General features: G+C 39.4%; 1 long non-coding RNA gene across 1 annotated transcript in view; it reads right to left on the bottom strand.

The window, feature by feature from the left end:
- Nucleotides 1–705: 705 nt before the first annotated feature.
- LOC115098511 overlaps nt 706–22,468 on the bottom strand; it is a 143,819-nt gene continuing 122,056 nt past the window's right edge. Inside the window, exon 3 of the long non-coding RNA XR_003858539.1 lies at nt 706–931. This is a non-coding gene — a long non-coding RNA (uncharacterized LOC115098511). The remainder of the gene's footprint in view (nt 932–22,468) is intronic.

The following is a 22,468-nucleotide window of genomic DNA, read 5'->3' as shown; positions in this document are numbered from 1 at the left end:
ACCTATAAACACTTTCTTTATAAAATACCTGTCTCCACCTTTAATTCTAGTTGCTTGTTCTTGTAGCATTTTGATTTTTCATGCATAAAATATATACATATATGTTTATAAAATGGGTAGAGAGTGAATGTGTTTTCTTGCGTTGGAAATATATAAGTGCACTAAAACATACATGTGTATATCCACTTATACGCACAAATGCTGGTGCTTTTAATGCACGTTGTTTCCCTTTAAAAATGAATAAGTTGAAAGTGTGCACAATAAAACCATCTGCATACTTTGAACCTGCTAATTTTTGCGATTGGTATAGGGGGCAAAATAGTGTGGATGTACATTTGAAAATCCTATGCTGTTTTTCTCCTCTGACCTAAACATGCTTACAGGAATATCTCATTTTCCCACAGCTCAACGATTACATGCTATGGAACACGGGAGCACTTTTTTTTGGGAGGGGGAGGGGAGGATATTCAATCAGGCCATTTTTCCAGTAAATAGGTTCTGAAAATTGCTTTCCCTGTAATTTGAAATTCCATAATGTCTTTAGCTCTTTCTGAGACTTTGAATCTGTGAATTGTTACATCAAAACAAAGCAGCCATAATAAAATCCAGATAATTCAAAATAAATCAGTCACATATTTCAATCTGGTCAATACTAATTCTTATTTTTAGAGCACATTTTGAGTCAAATATTCACTGATCTGAAAATGGAATCAAACTGGGTCAGAGGAATACAAACAGTGTATCTATATAGGTAAACGTTTCAGCAGAAATTAAGAAGAGGTTTTTTTTTTTAAATTTATGACATGTCCAAGCCACTGGTGTTGACTGTGAGATATTATATGCTTTGACATAGTTCTCATATATCCAAAGTGACATAGTAAATGACGGTAGATGAAAACCAATTGGTCCATTCAGTCTGCTGTCTTACTTTCTGGAAGACATAAAACATGCATCATTCATTTACAGTCAAATAGTGGAAACATAAAACCTCATTTCAATATAACAGTTCTTGAGAGGAATTTCCTGGACTATTACTATATTTTTAAAATTGCAATCTTGATCAAGAAAGAGAAAAATTGATTTTAAAGATATGGCTCCCCCCCCTCCCCCTGGGTCCGGACTATGAATTATCCCTATGCTTGGGGTGGGGAGTACCACATGAAAAATGTATATTATTTACTAATATGATTTATCTTCAGGTTCGTAGCCTGAGTGGGGGATGAGGGTCCCAGTCATCTCGATACCACAATTCTGTGCCCTTCCCAAACAACCTCTCACTTGTGGCACCACAGACCAGATAAAATCATCACAGCAGAATGAAACAGTAATTAACTCTTTTACTGGTATTGTGTAAGTAGACAGTAAATCCAACCAGAACATTACATGGGAAAAGTACAGTAGTGAAGTGCAATATAAACTTGCAGTTTTCTTATTTAAATCAAGCAATGCAGAAATAACACTGGATATGGCCTGTTAGCCAGGGGAACCAACACACTCATATGGACAGTAAAAAAAAAAAAAAAAGGAACGCTAATAGAGAAAGGTTGTGGGGAACAGCTGTAAAGTATGCAGCGTTCAAAAATTGTCTTTACCCCTGAGAACTAAAAAAAAAAAAAAGGGGGGGGGAGGGAAACAGATCCACCCCCAATGTCATCAATTTGTAAAGGGTGAACCCTGTCTCAAACAGAAAATGAAGAAATCCCTCTTGATGATGGAGCTGGCTAGAAGATAAACCAATTTGATGAGCACTGTAATGTGTTAATGGTCTCTCTCCTGGAAAGCTTCCCCAAATGGTTTACTTGATACTAAGCAGAAAGCCAGCCTGGTTTCAGTCTTTTACAGAAAGACCATAGGCCACCAGTTTTTCTTTCCCAGTACCTGCCAGCAAGGGTTTATATTTATTTGATTTTGGCTGAAAGGCTGAAGCAGTTTAAATGAGATACTGAATTTGTAACAAATGGCAAGGAAATAAATGTTCTCACTCTTCTGCTAAGATACTCTCTGTGCAAAGTTTAGATTACTTAGCTCAGTCTCTTAGGAGGGTAATCCAGCCATGTGCTCCTGGGCCTGGATATCTCTGGAAAGGAAGTCTTTCAGTCTCTCAGTCTCTCAGCTCCTGGCTCATCTGTCCCTTGTTGTGATTTTACATGGAGTTTTGCTATGAAGAAAGAACAACTGACTGTCTCTCTATTTCCTCTGAGTGCAGACTTCTGTCTCTCCCTCTTGATAATTAGCTCTTTAGGAGAAGAACTGATTGCAGGGCTGCCAGAGGCACTTCTCTCTTCCTTGTTCCTGGCTCCAACTCCTGGCCATCCCTGCCCCCGACACACAGACAAAGCTAGCCAAATTGCACTTTTTCTATCTTAAATGATCTCCCAGCATTCCTCTGGCTTCCTCCTCTGCTGGCTTTGTAGTGACGTTCACTGGCAGGCTAAAACTTTTCCCAACTTGTTATCACTGTGAGTGCTAGATGCAGGTTATTGCAGAACATTTGTTATTCTCAGGAGAACACACAGGGATTTTTACATATTTTTATATTCCTTCACATTGGCTGCAGCACAGTTTCTGCAGGATTGAAAACACTTGTTTGACAGGTCCAAAACATACCACTTAGATCCAGATGCAGCTCAGCCTACATTGTAAGGCTCCAACAACTGATAAACGTGTGGGGGCAGGAACCTAGTTTATAGTAGCTTGCTACAAAGGGCTTAGTGGATTGAAACTGAAGGTAAAAATTCAATTTAAGGCAAAATTAAGCATTTTGATACAATAACCTATTTTGAAAAACAGAATATAGAGATAATAATGAATGCATTTGTGGCAGCTAATTTGTTTTAGGTCATTCTCACTAAAACAGACTATTCTGAATATTATACTGCTTACTGGACATAAGGACATGTACATTAAAGTTTAGAGTGCACACAATGGCCATTTATAATGCACTTAGGATAGTGTACTATGGAGTAAGATTCTAGTGTACATGCTAAATTGATTCCAGAAGACATTCATTTGTAAATGCTAAAATTAGTGCATTTGCTCTTCTAAAATGAAAGAGCAACAAATGTAAATTAGGATTTAATGAGCATGCAAAATAGAATGGTATGCTTTCTTTATCTACTATTTAGTGCATGCTCATTGAGGATGAGAATCTTTCTCTTCCCAGATGTTAACTTTTAAGCTCACACATTATTTAAAAGACTCACTTGACAGGATGCATTGCAGGTATCAAGATGCAGGGGATGGAGCTATTGGAACAGAAGGAGTTCTGGAGTAGTGAATAGGGGACAGGAGAGAGACAGAGGAGAGAGAGATTGCAAAAGAGACAGAGAGAGAGAGAGAGAGAGAGATAGCCAGAGAGGTAAGAGAGGCAGACGTCAAGGTGAGAGCTTTTTTCCATAGCAGGCCTGAAACTGTGGAATCAACTACCATGTGAACTGAGGATGCAGAAAGATCTAACGGCTTTTAAAAAGACTTTAAAAACTTGGCTCTTTATGTTTTATTTTTATTTTTAACTTTTAATTTTATTTTCATGTTAGTGAGGATTTTATATTGTTACTTATTATTTTATGTTTATGTTACCCTGTACACCGTTAAGATTGTATTACAGATTGACAATATATAAAAGCAATAAATAAATAAATTGATAGAAGGGAGAGAGATATAGAGAAGGAGAGAGAGGAAGAAGTGACAAGCTGGAGGAGAGGAGGTGGCCAGAGAGAACTTTGGACAGAATATGTATGTGAGCATAAGACTTGCCAAACTAGGTCAGATTAAAGATCCATTAAGACCGCAAACTGTTTCTAATAGTGACCAATCCAGCCCAATATATTGTTTCCAACAGTGGCCAGTCCAGCCAATCCAAATACCTGGTAGGATCCCAAACAGTAGATAGATTCCATGATGCTAATGCCAGGGATATATAGAGGCTTTTCTCAAGTCTATCTGGTTAATAACAGTTTAAGGACTTCTCCTCCAAGAGGCACAGACTGGCTGAAGACCTGGTCAGTGAAGTTGTGAACCACCAGATGGATTCCACACATGGGAAACAAAGAGCTTAAAACCATATAAATCTGGGCTGTTACCACCTTTACTTTGGAGAAAGTCTTTTATTCCCTGACGCATGAACCTCAATTAAGAACCCCACTAAGGTTTTGGCCAAACTTTCCTATTCCACCAACATATAGTCGCAAGCTATGCATTCTGATACTCTTGTTGTAGGATAAGATTCCCCTTTGCTACCACCTAAAAACATAATTTAGGAATGATTAATATGTGATTTACTTTTGTCAAGAATATGTGACAGCATCAAAAAGCACTCACCCTCCCACCCCTGACTATAAGTCCATCACATTCCTCAATGTAGTAGTTAGATGCATTGTGTTAGATAGCACTACAGAGACCACTGTTTGGATTTATTGCCCACCAGTGTTTCCTAATCCTGTCCTGGAGGTACACCTAACCAGTCTGGTTTTCAGGCCAAGAGGTGTCAGAAAGGGATTAGACTCTGGCTCAGGTAGATTATGGATGATTGTGTTAACCAATATAGCTACAACTGCCATTATCCAATAGGTACAATGTGAAAAGTGTTAATTGCTTGATCTCTATTTTTGTGAGGGGTGAAGGGAGATAGAGGGGCAACAGAATGGGAGGATCCTAGCTACTTATGTTAACTGTATTATGTGTAGCACACAATATATGCAGTAAAACAATAATAACCACATTAGAGAGAATGACTACCACAAATAAAGGGACAACAGGGAAAGCGAAAAATGCTTTGCTTTTAATATAAATGACATATATAGTGTTACAGAGCATGAGGTTTACTTTAAGAAATTAAAGAACAAACATTACAGTTCTTTAAAGGGTACATGCCATAAAATACAGAAAATACAGTGTAATAACAATAGTGTATAGATTTTCCATTCAAAATATTGACTCTCTTTGCCATATGAAAAATTGAAGACTCCATCAGGAAGGTTTCCATTAGTTATTCATCTGCTCTCTCCTTCCAATTCTGCATTTTTCCTTTACCAAGATTTTAAACCTTTTAACATTTGTCACATACCAGAATGTTCCCATATCCCTGATCCCACCTTGCTGATTGAAAGTTGACATTTTGTACTAATCCTGCAATCACATCTCATGTGCCACGTTTTGCATATGCCTCAATTAAAAAATATTTGTGGAGATGGAAACACCCTATCATCCAATGTACCTGTATAGTTTTGTACTTATGTACTATTGTACCTGAACACTGGTTTATGTATATGTACTTTGTACTGTACTGTATTCTAAAATTGTACCTTTAGTGATAAGATCATTTGTAAAATCTTCTGATTATAGTTCAACATCGGCCAGTTTTGCAAATTAACTTTTAACTAACTAGTTGGCACTTCATGTGATGACTATATTTTATTCAGTTTGTTTCCAGCTATGTCACCAAGAATTTTAGATACTTGACTTGCACTTTCAATATACCTACCTACTTTCTTTTGGCCTTGTTATATGTTCCCAGTGAGGGTGCAGACAATACGGAAGCTTTCTACCAGAAATATACTTTTAAATATGCTGTATGGTACTTTTATTTGGGGTATAAATTAGTCAAAATCATTTCTTGCACAACTTGTTAGGAAAGTGCACAGAAAACCATTTTGGTTTGGTTCATTATTTTGGTTTGTTTGCCATTTTGGTTTGTTAGTTTCAGTTTGTATTTTAATTTGTTTTGTTATGTTGTTTCATAAGAATAACTCCAGCACAACTCCCAGCGGATGGTGTCAGTTGAAGTAGAAAAGAAGAAAGGAGAAAACTTAAGAACATAAAAAATGTCATACTGGGTCACACCAAGGGTCCATCAGACCCAGCATCCTGTTCCAGTAGTGGCCAATCCAAGTCACAAGAACCTATCAAGTACTCAAACATTAAATGGATCCCATGCTAATAATACCGGCAACAAGAATTGGCTATTCCCTATTGATTAATAGCAGTACATGGGCTTCTCCAGAAACTTATCCAAACTTTTCTAAACCCAGTTACACTAACTGCCTTAACCACATCCTCTAGCAATTAATTCCAGAGATTTATTGTTCTCTGAGTGAAAAATAATTTTCTCCAGTTTGTTTTAAGTGTGGTACTTGCTAACTTCATGAAGTGCCCTCTACTTTGTATTATCCAAAAGAGTAAATAACCGATTCACATTTACTTTTTCAAGTTCTTTCATGATTTTGTAAACCTCTGCTATATCCCTCCTCAGTCATATCTTCTCCAAGCTGAACAGCACTAACCTCGTTAACCTTTCCTGATAGGAGAGACGTTCCATCCCCTTTATCATTTTGGTCGTCCTTCTGTATTCTTTCTCTATTGCAACTTTATCTTTTTTGAGATGTGGTGACCAGAACTGCACACAGTATTCAAGGTGTGGTCTCACCATGGAGCAATACAGAGGCATTATGACATCTTCTGTTTTATTTGTTATTCCCTTCCTAATAATTCCTAACATTCTGTTTGATTTTTTGACCACCACAGCGCACGGAGCCAATGAATTCAATGTAATATCAACTATGATGCCCAGATCTTTTTTCTGGTTGGTAACGTCTAATATGGAACCTAACATTGTCTAACTACAACATGAGTTATTTTTCCCTATATGCATCATCTTGCATTTTCCATATTATATTCTATCTTCCATATGGATGCCCAATATTCCAGTCTCATAAGGTCCTCCAGTAATTTATCACAATCCACTTGTGATTTAACAACTTTGAATAATTTTGTGTCATCTGCAAATTTGATCACTTCGCTCATCGTATTCTCTCCAGGTCATTTATAAATTTATTAAAAAGCTTTGGTCTAAGGCATTCCACTGTTTACCTTTTTCCATTGTGAAACAGATCATTTAATCCTACTATCTTTACAATCATCAAAAAGATATCATCTCCTATCTCACGACTTTTTAGTTTTCTTAGAAGCTCTCATGAATGACTTTGTCAAACACCTTCCGAACATCCAAATACACAACATCTACCGGATCATCTTACCCACATGTTTATTCAACCCATCAAGGCCAGGCCCTATTGCTAAAATCTGGTCCTGGTTCTGAGGCCAAGTCCCGGTATTGATGCTTGGTCCCAGCAACAATACCCAGCCCTGAGACCTAGGACTGATCATGAAACCAGGGCTCAGCCCAGAAGCCTCGTCCTGTTAGGAAGGCCTAGGCCTGATGCCTGGGCTTGGCCCTGAGGCCTTGTTATATCATTGAGATCTAGGTCCTATGCTAGGAGACCTGGTACTATTGCCAAGGCCAAAGCCTACACCTAGGTCTGATTTTGTGGCTGGCACAGTCCTGTTACCATTGCCAAGACTTAGTCTAGGACCAACACTGGAGCCAAGTCCCTACACCTGGTCCTGTCACCAAGACCTAGGCTTAAGCCCAATGCTGACACCTAGCCCTGAGAAATTGTCTCATTTCTGACACTTAGGCTTAGCCTAGATCTAGGTCCAATGCTGAGACTTGGTCCAGAGGCCTGGTCCATTTGCTGAGGTCTAGGCCTGGAGGCCTAGGACCAGGACTCACCAACATCCTTTTATATCTGTGAACTTCAAAAAATGATGATTAGAGGACGTGCCAGAGTAACATCACTGCAGTACCTTCTTCCAGAGTGAATTGTTCCACTTTGATATAAGGTTGTACATTTAAATGGCTGTATATAAAAAATGATGCCATCCAGTCTGGAGGAAGGTACTGCTGTGATTCACTCTGGCACATCTCCCAAGCAATTGGCATCATTTTTTGAGTATCATACTTAAAAGATGACATCTGGAGGTTTGATACTAGGCCTCCAGGTTAGACCCCATTGTTGGGCTTAAGCCTAGGCATCGGCCATGGTACCAGGCCTCCAGGTCAGGCAGGGCTCTGGAGTCAGGCTTAGACCTTGGCCATGGCACCAGGTCCTAGGCCTTGGTAATAGGAGCAGGACTCTGAGCTGGGTCCCAATATCAGACCTAAGGCTTAGTCTTGGCAATGAGACTAGGCTCCGGGCCATTAGCCCATATTGGGCCTGGGGCTAGACCTAGGCCTTGGCAATGGGACCAGGCCTCTGGGCTGGGTGCTGGCTCTGAGGTCTGAAACCCATTTATACAAAATACCAGTAAATGTTTGGGTATTTTCATAGAAACATAGAAACATAGAAATGATGGCAGAGAAGACCAAACAGCCCATCCAGTCTGCCCAGCAAGCTTCACACTTTTTTTCTTTCTCATACTTATCTGTTACTCTTGGCTCTTAGTAACCTTTTGATTCTATTTCCCTTCCACCCCCACTATTAATGTAGAGAGCAGTGTTGGAACCGCATCTAAGTGAAATATCTAGCTTAATTAGTTAGGGGTAGTAACCGCCGCAATAAGCAAGCTACACCCATGCTTATTTGTTTACCCAGACTATGTAATTCAGTCCTTGTTGGTTGTCTGTATATAGATCCACTTTTCTTCATTCCCCCTGCCGTTGAAGCAGAGAGCTATGCTGGATATGCGTGAAGTATCGGTCTTTCTCCCCTGCCGTTGAAGCAGAGAGCTGTGCTGGATATGCGTGAAGTATCGGTCTTTCTCCCCTGCCGTTGAAGCAAGAGCTATGCTGGATATGCATTGAAAGTGAAGTATCAGGCTTATTTGGTTTGGGGTAGTAACTGCCGTAACAAGTAAGCTACTCCCCGCTTTTTTGTGAATGCAAATCCTTTTTTCCACATTTTCTCTTGCTGTTGAAGCTTAGAGCAATGTTGGCCTCTTAGAGCAATGTTGGAGTCGCATTAACCGTGTGTATATTTATTGAATAAGGGTATTATCTCCAGGTAGTAGCCGTCATTCCCGCGAGCCACCCACTCTTCATTCACGTCCTCTAGACGGCTATTTTTGGTTTGTTCCATTCAGAACAAACAAAAAATGGCTTTATTCATTATATTTGCACATTTGTTATAAATTAAACACATCCCTTATAATTGGTGACCTATAGCCAGAAGAAACTCTGGAGAAGTTTTGGAGTGGTATTTACATGCAAATTGGTTATAATGTCCTAGTATAGGATCAAAAGGCTAATCTAGCCATATAGTTGCAGAAAGAAGGTGAATTTAGTATCCTTGGCAGGGTGAAGCCAAAGAAAATTTGTGGAGAAGGTCCATAGCTATCCTAGTGTGTAAAATGGTCATTGGTCATGCATATAGTTATACCTGGGTACACAAAATGTGAGGGGATCTGGCACCTGAGTGAGGTGAATAGCAGTCTCTCAATAGTGTTCAAGTAAAATTGGGTCAAGACAGATGATGTAGTGGACATGGACGCAGAGGTAAAGGAGTAGAAATGTGCTAAGCTGGATAGGGCCTTCACTTAATGAGAATCCCCTCTCTGACCCCCCTCTGACTGCTATAGTATTGTTATGTCAACAACTCACAGTAGAAAATTGAATGGAAACTCACTCTAAGGATATGTTCCAACAAATAAGTTTAATTTTCTGGTGATACCAGCAGTCAGAGTATATAATAGAGAGAAAGTCACTGATTAAATTAGGGTATGTAGACTTACATAACTAAGCTTATAGTAGATGCAAAAAAACAGAAAAGAATCAATGAGCCAGCCCTTCAACAATTATATACACTTGCTTCTTGGTTGGGAGAACAACTTGCAAAATATTCCCTACTCTCAACTGCAATAGTTCCAAGATATACCAAGTGAATACAATTATTACTCAGTTCAGACACTATTTCTCCTGCTACTTAGTAGACCATTTTTTGCACAGTCTTAGCATAATATACTACATTAGATGCATCAGTACTCACTCAGTGGACTCTAAGAGGTCGATATTCAAAAGCCATTTAGACGGATAACTGAAAAGTTATCCGTCTAAATGGCAAAACGATATTCATCATTGTGCGGTTACATTCTAGCCACTTTATAAGCTATGCAGCTAGAATGCAGTTACATAAATTGGGGGCAGGCTGGAGGCATTTCCAGGAGGAGCCATAGGTCTGTCCTAGAGTAAGCCAGATATAGTTAGCTGGGTATATTGAGCAGTACTGCCACTCAGCTGAATATCCTGGTTAAGTTAGCCGGCTAAGTTAACGGGGATATTCAGCAGCTTAGCCATGCTGCTGAATATCCCTGGCTATCTTAAAGTTAGCCAGATAAGTATATCCAGACAACTTTAGGACAGCCCTATGGTGCATTCAGAGCTAGCCACATAAGTTAAGCAGCTAACACTAAATATTGGAGTAAGCCATATAACTTATGCGGCAAATTCTGCTCCATGCAGAAATGCCTCCCGACTGCCCCTGGAATGCCCCTGACTTATGTGGCTAGAATTTAGCCACACATGGCTTTGAATATAGTTGGGTAGATATTTAAATGGATAACTTTTCAGCTATCCATCTAAATGACTTTTGAATATCAACCTCAGGAGTTCAAAATCCAGGAGGAAGTTTTGACTGCCCTTCCTGTCTGAAGCAAGTGATCCAGAGAAAAGAAATACAAAAAACTGTGCAAGAACTGAAGAGATCCAGAAGATCTGCTAACCATGAGAAAGGGAAATCACAAATCACTGGGGACACCCATCTAGTGTTTTCACTACCCTGGGGAGTGAGAAAGAAGATTTACTCTTTACCATTTTTACGAGATTGGAAGGGGTTTTTGACCAAGCTAAAGAGAACCTGCTCACCTGGGAACTCCACTTAACAAGGCCCTGGAGGATGGATGTTTCCCTGGCCCTGGTATGTGAGTCCTGCATAGATAGAGGGAATGAGACTGTAAGAGAGTAAACAAAAGAATTCTGAGGTGCTTCAGTTTGTTATTGTGCCATTCATCATCAGTGCTTGAACAATAAAGACTTTGATTTTGGACACTAATTCTCTGTCTCTAGTGTGTTTATTTGGGCACTCAGCATACAGTGGCTAGAGATTACCCCTCTCCCAGGGAATTTCAGAAAGGAAGTTAACCACCCCCTTCGCTGGGTCCTGAAAGGAACCCTTTCCCCCCAAGCCAAAGGAACCACACCCTGGGGAAGGGGCAACAGAGAAGAGCTAGTCAGGGTTCCTGCCCCAAACAATTTACAAATAAGTTTATGGCCCCACTCATGCAGGACACACATACCGGGTTGCTGTTACACATGCATAGTACAATTTTACCATACATGATGCCATCTAGTGGCCATTCTGAGAAGTGGTGGCTTTCCCCCGATTCCATCTGGCTACTAATAGTTTATGGACTTTTTCTTCAGGAGCTTGCCCAAACTGCCTTTAAACCCTGATATGCTAGATGCCTTGAGCACATCCTCTGGCAAAAAATTCCATACCTTTATTATGCATTGAGTTAAAAAATATAATTTCTCCAGTTTGTTTTAAATCTTCTGCTTGTTAGTTTTATGGAATGTCCCCTAGTCCTAGTGCTATTTGAAAAGGTAAATAACTAGTTTTCCTATATATAGATTTTCCACCCATTTATTATTTTAGAAACTTCTAACATATCCCTTCTCAGTGCCTTCTTCTCCAAGCTGATCAGCCCTAACTAGTTTAACCTTACTTTATAAAGGAGCCATTCTATCATCTTTCTCATTTCTATTGCCCTTTTCTGTATATTTTCCAGTTTTGCTATATCTATGCTTGATGAGGTGATCAATCCACAACTGCACACAATACACAGAAACTACATGCTAGCAGAATACTGACCCTCGGTCATGCTCAAACAACACATGTATCCCTAACCAGAAGAAGTACGCACAAATTAGAAATAGAAATGTGCAGACAAAAATTGGAAACCAAGAAACCAAACTTCTCATGAGTGCAACACTGGAGAAATAGAAACAAAAATAAATGTCCTCTTGTTTTGAGCAGAATCCAGAAGATAGAAGAGGTGCACATTATAAAAGCTAACATTCCAATCAATAAACAGAAATTCAAATGCCTTTTTTCTGTCTTTAACCCCACCTTCTCCACTCACCCTCCAGTTCTCAATTTCCCTCTTTTTACATGTATCTACCAACTATTTATCTCCCACTCTACTCACTCCCTAGCCTTCCCACCCCATCCCCTCCTCTCTTACTCCTTCCCCAGCCTTCTATCCCATGTCTGTCTTTCACCCACTCCTTAGGCCCCCATTTCCATTCCACCGTCTGTGCTCACCTCCCTCTCCAACTCTCATCTACCTCTGCCTCTTGTCCCCTGAGCTGCCCTAGTTCCTTCTTCGTTACTTGCTCTCCTCCCTCCATCCCCTCTCTTATTCCCTACTCGGCCTTCCAGCTCCATTTTTCACCCTGTCACCCCCTCACCGACCGATCCCTTTCCATTGCTTCTCACACCATCCCTGCCATCCAGCTCCTTCTCACGACTTCTCAATCTTTCACCAACTTTCAGCCCATCTTCTCACATCCATAGCCCCAACTCAACCTCCCCACTCGTACCCTTCCTGCCTTCTTAATTTGCCTCCCCCCTGGAGCTTCTATCTCCTAACACGTCTTTCTCTCTCTTCCCCTCACCTTTCATCTCCATGCCTTGCTGCCTGTGGTCTGATGCTTTCAATTCGTCCACCCTTGCTATTGTCACCTCTCCTCTTGAGGGAGGGCAGTTTTCAGATGGCCAAGTTATGTGGGTAAATGCCATCCCAATCACGCCTGAGAGATAATGTGACACAGAGAGCAGACCATAAAGCAAAATTCTATTTAAATTAAAAAAAGTATGCCAACATTTTTTTTAAATCCTAAAATATTGACAAATGCAATCACTTGAAAGGCTGCACACGCCCATTGTTATAAATAATAATATGCATGCATTACCAAATTCACTTGTTGCTTCAGCCAGGGACACTGGCAGCAGACCCATGCAACATTGTTCCCACTCTCTCTGCAGCGGCTGCTTCATGGCTGCGTCACTAATCAGAAGTCTTCCTGACTCATTCCCAGCAGTGCATTCACTCTCAGGGGTTCCTTCTTGATGTTCCAGCGCCTAACTGAGCTCTGTATTCGGTCATTCTCCCAGGAAAAAATGCACCTAATCTGCAGTGTCTGCTTCCAAACACTCTCTCACCCCTCCACATCACTGTTACTCTCACTTCTTGTTCCTCTAGGCCAGCTCCAGATTGCTTTATGTGGAAGAAAGTCCTTTCAAAATTAATTTGAAAGTGCTTTCTTTCACATAAAACTACTTGATTAGAGCCAGTCCGAAGTAGAGATAGGGACACCAGCAGTGGCGGCAGTCTCCTGGGGTGCAGTGTGGGGTGAGGGAAGCCACTCAGTAAGTCAAGTTCACCTTTATTATCAGCCCTAGGAAGATTAAATTTGCAGCAGACGGCAGGCAATCTACAAGGCCTGTCTTTCCTTCTGGGCATGGTTGCTGCAATGGTGAGTGAGTCAGGTACATTGTGTAATGTGTTCTGCACCTCCACGGAGTTTAAAATATCTTGGTTAGGTCAGGGAATGCCACCAGCGGCACGTGAAAATATTGGAGGTGCTCAAGCACCCACAGGATCCACAGAGCTGACACCTGTGTCTGCCTGGTACCTTGAAAAGGCAAAGATAAAGTTTCTCCTCTTCACAGCATTCAGCCAGCTCTACATAGGACCATACACTTAGGTCCCTATTCCTGTCTTTTAAATTCCCTTACTTGTCCATATCTTGCTGGGGTTGAAAGCGGTTCCAGTTCTGTTCTTGCTTTCTGAGGAATCACTCCTCAGGGACCAAATGAAAACATGAATTTGCTCCTGCCAACACTATTTACTTTATTACAATTTCCTGGGATTGTCTTTATCATGTCTCCTCTCTCCTATTCAGGGTTTTTGTACTCTGTCATATACGCATTTTTTATGTATGTAAAGGGTGTTGCGGTCTCCTCCACTTCCCCTCGCTTAGGGCTCAACCCTGCCTACCTCCGCTTCAGGAATCCCCGCGCTCCGCCCGCCCTGGACCCCGGGGGCTTCTCTCACTCCACGTGGCGGCCGCCATTACGTGCCTGCTTCTCCTCCGTCTCACACGCGCGTGAGGACGCCCGTCTTGAGCGCTCAACTCCCGGAAGCCTGGCTCCGCCCGTGCTGCTGACGTCACGCCCAAGTCCCGATATAACCGGCGCTCAAACTCTCTCTCATTGCCTTGCAACGAGGTTCACAACTGCATAGTTGTTCTTAGTTGCGTTCCTGGTGATCTTCACGTTTCCTGCTTCTGACTCCGGTTTGCTTCCGACTCCGCTTCAGCCTGCTGCCTGTCTCTGACCCCGGTTTGCTTCCGACTCCACTTCAGCCTGCTGCCTGCCTCTGACTCCGGTCTGCTTCCGACTCCGCTTCAGCTTACAGCCTGCTTCAGCTCCGGTTTGCTACAGACTCCGCTTCAGTCTACAGCCTGCTCCAGCTCCGGTTTGCTACAGACTCCGCTTCAGCTCACAGCCTGCTTCAGTCTCCGGTTTGCTACAGACTCCGCTGCTGCCCGCTGCCCTGTCTTCAGCTGGCCCTCGGCCCTGTACAGCCGGTTCCCTGCTTCCCGGGTACCTTGGACTTCCTATCCTTCCTGTTTACTCTGGTCCCGGCCTAAGCCTATCTCTGCCTCTGGACTCTGCCTATACGCCAAGTCCCGAGGTCCCAGTGCCCTACGGGCTCCTCCTGGGGGGTTCCTGGTTCCCGGGTTAACACCTCCTGCCTGTGGCTCCGCCTCCCGGCCTACCCTGTCACCCTAGGTAGGCCGGCCCAAGGGTCCACTACCTCGCCTGCAGTGGCCGACTGCAACAAAGGGATGTTACAAAATAGCCCAAGGATCAGTTTGCTTACAAGTACAGAACCAAGTTACATGTCTACTTTTATGCAAACTGGAGAGAGGCACTCCAGTGGGCAGAGTTGTGGAAGAGTTGGATCTTAGGTGCATACTTTTAGGGGTGAATTTTCAAAAGCATTTATTTATATAAAATGTGATTTTATGCACTTATATGTGCTTTTTGAAAATTACCCTGAGGTTGTACATGGAAAAGTATATGTGGAAGCAATTTCCATGTACTCTGAAGAGGCATTCCTGGGGGCTGAGTTGGGGGTAGGGAAATCATTTACATGTGTGCTTTTGGTTTTTGAAAGTATGAGCATAAATGTTTGCATGAATATTTATACCTTCTCCCTAGAGAAAAGAGATCTACTAAATCTCAGCTGTCCTGCAAGTACAATCAGTTAGCATCCTTTCTGTGAAATCTAGCATCTACAGATTATTTTTTGCCAAGCCCTATTTGCCCGCTTATATAAATATGAGGTATGGAGTAATGTATCTTATCTTTTAGTCTCTAAAATGTGTTTTTGTATCTATCTGGTGTATTATCTATAAAGTATATTGTTGCCTTAGGTACAAAAGACCAAATCAACAAAAAATAATTACTTGAAGGATCTACTATGACATTACTGATTAAACTGCTCCTGAAATTTACTTAAGTGTAATGTTTTAATGAATTACTAATAATTAATCTAAACTGCATCGTTATGTTTCTGTGCCAACCAATGTCAAATTATTTTGTGTAATCATCCCCCTAATTAGTGGCTTAGTTTATATATTATGAATAAAAGGTGGGGTGGATGAGACATAGGGACCCTAAGTAGAAAAAAAACCCAAAAGAAATTATCCCAGAAATAAAGTATACCTTTCCATTTATAAACTAAGCTGCAATACTAACCCAACAAACAGAAAAGCAATGTAAAAAATATCTGGTTTTCAAAATTAAGTCACAGCCCTTGAATCAATAGCTTGAAAAAATACCTCTGTTTATAACTGAGCCCCTGTGAGAATGGCTCAGTTATGGAAGGCTTTGGGAAGTTTGGAGGATAGGGATGGTGTTTCATGTTTTTAAGCAGGGAAGGAGGGATTGGGTCACAAAAGTCCTGACATTGTTTTCTTAACTTAGGGGGTGGAGAGTGAGGGAGAATCTAGCTGCTGCTGGCCTACAAGGGTTTTATTTTCATATATTGAGTAAGTCAGTGAATGGCAAAGTTACCCAGAGACTTGTCCCACTGAAAATACCAGCTAAAGTTATCAAGATAACTTTATGTAAATAACTTACAATTCACCTGCCTATTGAATATGGACCTCTAAAAGTCACAAAAATGATCACAGAAAAATTGACACTCAATATTAATGTCAAGCAAGAAAGATTATAGATCCATGAGGGCTCATTTACAAATTGTAAATAATTACATAAAAGGCTTTGTGTCAGCATTAACAGTGTTAGCATATTTACTGTTCTGCCATAATGCTGTTCTGTCTTTCAGTATTCTGCTTGCTAAGACTTTTTTAAAATGTGTTATGTTGCCGCCTAGTGATGGTAGAGGGAAATTGCATTAGTGTTAATTGTTAACACTGAAGTTTCAATCACTTTTCTGCTTGGGCAAGCAGCAGTGTATTCTGGGAGATTTGCCTCACTCTATGAAGATTCTGTATTTTGTATCAGCAGCTCAGATAAGCCTGCAGCTCATCTTATCTGCCTGTCACATAGAACCTGAAAAAAGCATTGCTTTTTACCTGAATTCAGCTAAAATGTTCAAGAAAGATTAATTGCACCTATAATAGTTCAGAGATCCTGACAGTTATTCATATTTTCATTTCATCTTACAGGAAATTCTCTGTTTTCCATTATATTTTCAACAAATATTTTGGAAGTTAAGACTTGAGCTTGTCTTCATATATCAAGCAAAATCCAAGTTTAGCTATCTGTATAGCTGTATAGCATCACAAGCAATGAGAACAGAATATTTGCAAAGAGCTTGACTCTGAAAATAGTGCTGTATTTTGAAGTGAAGTCTATTAGCTTTACTTTATTGCCCACATTCTATGCACCTTCATTTCCAGTTGGAAAAGGAGGCACATAAAATTCTAATGACATGAAAATGAATAGCAAGGATGGATAAATCTCTCCATGTAATTCAGTGATATTTACAAAACAAATTGCTACCTGCCTATGATTTTGTACTCCAGATTTATTGCTACTGAAAAGCAGGAGGAAATTTGTTTAGCAAGTACTTCTACTTAAAATGTTTTTCAACGTTTGAGGCTGGTCTTACAATACTGTCTAAATGTGTCTATTCTGTTGGTGAGGAAAGAGCTTTTTTTCTCACCAGTTTCTGACATGGCTAAGTCAATGCAGGTGCTATTTATATATATATTTATAACACTATCATCTGACAACACTCTTTTTAAGTAGTACATAAATGAAACCACTATGACTAATTATCTTATTGTGGATTGTGAATAACTCTGGTGGAAAGGTGTATGCCGTGTTGCTGGCCTGAATAACACTGCATGTTGTAAATTAGCCATATGATCTTGCATCTTGAGATAGTACTATCATTGTTCTGCTCTGTCTCTTCCAATCCTAGCCTATTGCTGTTCCCTTGTCTCATTTTCTTTGCCCCATCCCAATAAATTAATGCTAATGCCCCAGGGTCCATATGCTTCCCATCCCAGCATAGGCAATTGGTGCTCTATGGCATTGTGCTGTCTCTAGCCTCAAGACGAGTTCATCCGTTGCACCATTGTCATGCTCTCGGTCTTCATCTCCCTCAATCATTTCCATTAGCATATGAAACAACTGTGATTATGATGGCATCTCAAAAATAGCTTGGTTCATTTGAAAAATAGTCCAAGAATGGGAAGCATCTAATAAAACTGCAATGGATATGTTTGTCAGAATTAAGCAACTATAATCTGAGTTCTTGAAATAATGTACTGTTATTCATTATTGAAGATATTTGTAAAGGCTAAATTGCTGTATTCTCTGTGTGGCTAGGCTGTGTGTTTTGTACTCTACCGTGCATCATGGGGAAACAAGAAGAAAGAGATAATACATGACTGAATCAAACGTTTTGGTTTATAAAATTTATTTCTCTCTATATATAATGCATTTAAGCATGTATGCATTGGTCTTAAAAAGGTGAATTTATTCAATGCGAACAGTCTTCATATTTAGCGGGAACTATTCTATGTACTATGGTTCTACAATAAGAATTTCTTTGCTTTCCCTCTGCCTTCCCTATAATAATCTTATAGTGTTATCACTAAAGCAAATTACAAAATGCAGAAATGAAAATGTTGCTTTGTCTAGCATAGTGGAATAATGATAATTTCTTTATTAAATTATTATGGACATTTTAGAATGGAAAGCAATAGGTAGCTGTTGCATAGTAAATGCTGCCTAGAAAGCAGCCATTCATTTCTCCAGTACCCTCTATAAAAACCACTTTCTTCACTCTACATGAGGTTATGAGGTCATCTCACTAAAGCATTTATTTTCAACAACTGTCTAACTCAGTGCATTTTGCAAGTTTACAGTCAAAAAGATTCATATGACACATACAGTTACAATGGCTCGCACATGATGCATCACATGCTCATTCAGGTCTGCACAGATCTGTCACCATCACTTTAAGTGCGTTCTTCTGAAAATGAGTCCAATAGGTATTGTATGATTAGGGAGCATTGTTTTCAGTTTTTATTTTATTTTTGCTCGGAATTTATCAGTGTTTATTACAGCAAGAACAAAAATGGGAGACAGTGGGAGAAAATGAACTGGAATTTTTCTGGGAAAATATAATGTTTGTTCGTGTAATAAACTGATAAATTCTCTTAAAAATAAAATAAAAACTGAAAACAAATGTCCCTATATATGATGCAGAATGTTAGAAACAAAGAATCTCTCTCCATCAAGGAAAATATAAACTATATTTATATCACTGCAAGCAAAGTTTAATTTGTTATGTATTATATATATATTTGATAGTATTGATGATAGTTAGTCAGTATCCATTACTATATATTTTCTGAAACAAATTTATTCCTAGACATCTGTTCTCTTGCCATAGAATGTAATATTAGAGAGCTTTTTCCTGATCTCCTGGGTTTGTTAATGATAAGGTAAAAAAAAAAAAAAGCAATTAAGGGAGCAGTACAATTCTAACATACGATATGCATTGATTACAATGCAAGCAGACACAAGGGGTGAATTCTGTTATCGTAATCTCTAAAATGGCCTGGGGCACGCAATCTAGCTTGGTTTGACCCTGACATCTCTGACCAGCTATTTGTTGTTGCACCTTCTTGCATGATCAGGATGATAAATATACACAAAATCTAATTATATATAGGCCTCGTGGGACAGAGTTTGACCTTTAATGGTTAAAGATCAGTAGACCTTATGACACCACATCTGCCAATTCCAGTGTCCTTCATTGAACAGTGATTTTGTTAACTATTACAATGAAACTTCTCAAATGTTAAAGGTCGATAACAATAGAATCATATGCCTTAAATATACTTTAGCACAACTTCAATGTGATATTTCCTTTTAGAATAAATGAACTCAGTAGTCATGATAATTAGATAATTGGATAATTCTTAAGTGAATTATTTTTATTTGTCTTCAATTTCTAGTGCTCTGACCCTAATTCAGTTCTTGATTCTGAAAAATTAGTAAAACCCTAAAATGCATATATTTTCTGCTTCTCTTTATTTTTCATCTTGATAGAATAGGAACAATTCTAACCATTGTCATTATAATCGAGAGCACATTCTTTAAGCAAATCAAGTGTGTGTCATTGCAATATTTCACTGGCAACAATTCATATGGCGTGAAAAGGGTAAAAGCAAGTTTTACCAATTATGCTGTTGAAACATACATTAAAATTTGTATTCATATTAAAAGGACAACATAAGCATGCATTCAAGATATTTGAGTACTGAATTTAGTGAATTTATCACCATCAAAAATATGCATGATTTGTCTATGAAAATACTGCTTACATTTTATGTACCAGAAATAGCTTTTATTTTTATTTTTGGCATCTTAATTATTTGTTGGATAGAATTATGTATCATTGATCTGACCATTAGATATGTTTTTTCCAATCATTTTTAGATTGATTTAATCAAATTTTCTAATTAATTTGGCTAATTTTAATTTTGTTTTCCGATGTCATTTTAGGTTGTATAAGGTACTAAAATGTTGGATTTATTAAGATTAGTTTTATTTTTTATGGTGCAATTTTTAATTTATGTATCTGTTTTTATTTCTTGTAACTCATCAAATATAAAAGGCATGTCATAAATAAACATTATGTTATGTTATAAGAGAGAGTAGTCTAATATTTACTTTCTTTGGTAGACATGTTTACTGAATAACATTTTGATATATTGGTATATCTAAAAGTAAAGGAAAAGGAATTATATTTCAGAAAGATAATATTGTAACATGGGTCATGTCAAATACATAAAAATCTATGGGACTCTAGCCATAAGGATTTTGTTAGTGTGGATTAGAAGTCAAGATGGTGGACATAGATCTTTGCCAGATTTAGCTCATTATAAAAAATATGCCTGACTATGATCTATGCATTAATTTATGTGTAATATTGGTTACTTGTATTGCTACTGTCCAGTTACCCAGTGAAGATTATTTTAATTTGGTGTGGCCTGGTTTGATCTGAGCATACTCATAGTAAGTCACAGTGATTTAAAAGGTTGTAGTTGCTGGAAAAAAAGGAGGCAGTAACTAGAGAGAGAAAGAATTGGCTTTAGGTTTTGGCAGCTCTGTGAAGCTATGGAAGAGGTTTTCATTTAATTTGATCAAGATGCTACTAATTGTTCAATCTGCATTATCTCCTTAACCCAGCACTGCAACACCCATAAGATGATTAATGGAATAATTGGCCAGTGGAAACTCCAGTGCTAGAGAACTCTGCTAAATATGCTGCTATGTCTTTATGGTGACTGTACCCTGATATGCATTAGGCAATGAAAAAATAAATAGTGCTACTTGAGTAGTGGTTAAATGCTGTGGTTAAGTGCAATTGTATAGGCTTTTGTTAAATGTTCAGAAGAACTATCAATCCACGTACTCTCTTGCTGGCTACAGACTTTCATTATAACATGTTGCACCAATAAAGAGGAGGGTTGGACCTTACTGCAGAGTATATAATATATGTATTGGACGCAAAGTACAGCAGTGAAGGAGAGAGAATTTCCTGAGGTTTCTCAAAATATATATATTTTGTAACAGACTAAAAGCACCCACAGGTCAGCAAAATATCAATCTGAGGAATTCCCCTGGGATCTGCACATTGGAGTTTAAAGAGAGAGAGAGAGAAAGAGAGAAGTATTTGTGGGAAGGATGAGGACTTCAGGAAGGGATGGAGAAATGGCCTAGCATGTGGAGTACCAGGCCTGCGGGTGCCACAGAGCTTTGTGAGGGGGCCCTGTGCCAACTCACCATGCTGCTACAATGGCACAAGTGTTATGATGTTGCACAGCAACGGCATCAGATGGGGACTCTGGCTAGCTTGTGGCTGGCCATTGGAAGTTTGTAGAGGGGGCCTTTCTATTGGCCTGCTCAAGGCACCGTTTAGCCCAATGATGGGCCTGGATAAGGTGAAGCCCCACACATCATCTTTCCTGAAATGCAGGCAGGAAGATTGGGGAGATTCTGTTAAGCCAGTTCACAGTTTTCTCCCAAACTGCCAGGAGAGGGGAGTATGAAGTATTTCTCAGGCCCAATACGTTCTGTCCTGGAAAGAGGAGGAGAAATTCTCCAGGACTGTTCAAGGTGTGCGTCCCTTACTTGCTCCACATACTTTTTTTTCCCTCAGGGGATGGATTCTCCTAACTTTCCAATGCAGTCTGCTTGCTTTCAGGGGTTGGGAAATGTCTCCACCTAGTGGCATAAAAGAGATGCAACTTTTCTTACCAGCAGAAGAGCTATTTTACTGATGGCATGGTATATAGACTAAGCCACCAAAGTGATTCACAGTTAATATAAATTGTCAACTTTAAAATCAGGATTATGTTCAAAATTATTATCAATCAACCAACATTCTTGGATTAAAGGAGTTGTATTTTGTTTAAACTGTATCCATCTCCAGAGCACACTCTCTGTTCTCTACAGATATGGTTATGGTAATAAACTATAGTGCTATCTCTGCTGATTAGATTAGTTAGGGATAACCTCTATCACATTTTAAAGCAGACACATAAAATTCTTATCTGTTGAAAAGAACTGACAGTTGCTGAAACATATTAATTATTTTAATTTGGCATTACATCATAGCAAAAGAGATCAGATGCTGCAAACTGTTGATATTTTAATGTGAGGGGACATGGGGATAAGTGAAGTAAGATGGATGATTTTCAAGGCGAGGTATTTCTTGAAACTCAAATCACTGCTTTAGTTCATGGGTTCTGTCATGCCTCTCAGTTCAGTGGACAGAATGTCTGGTTCATTTTCACTTATACAGCATTAACACAAGAATAATCAGGAACAACCAGACTGCTGATGAAGGCAAAGAGGGATAAAGGTTACATTTGCTGATTTAGCTGAAAGAATTCCCCATTGTGAACGCAGTTTTAGTGTATGCAACTCTACAAATTGTACACAAGTAAAGAAGCAACATGAGAAAAACACATACAGTAATCCAAAATTTAGATTTAGATTGCTGTGAT

Source organism: Rhinatrema bivittatum, chromosome 9, assembly GCF_901001135.1.
Source record: "Rhinatrema bivittatum chromosome 9, aRhiBiv1.1, whole genome shotgun sequence".
Taxonomy (NCBI): Eukaryota; Metazoa; Chordata; class Amphibia; order Gymnophiona; family Rhinatrematidae; genus Rhinatrema; species Rhinatrema bivittatum.
Note: the sequence above shows the minus strand (reverse complement) of the source record. Positions and strands in the feature narration are given on the sequence as shown.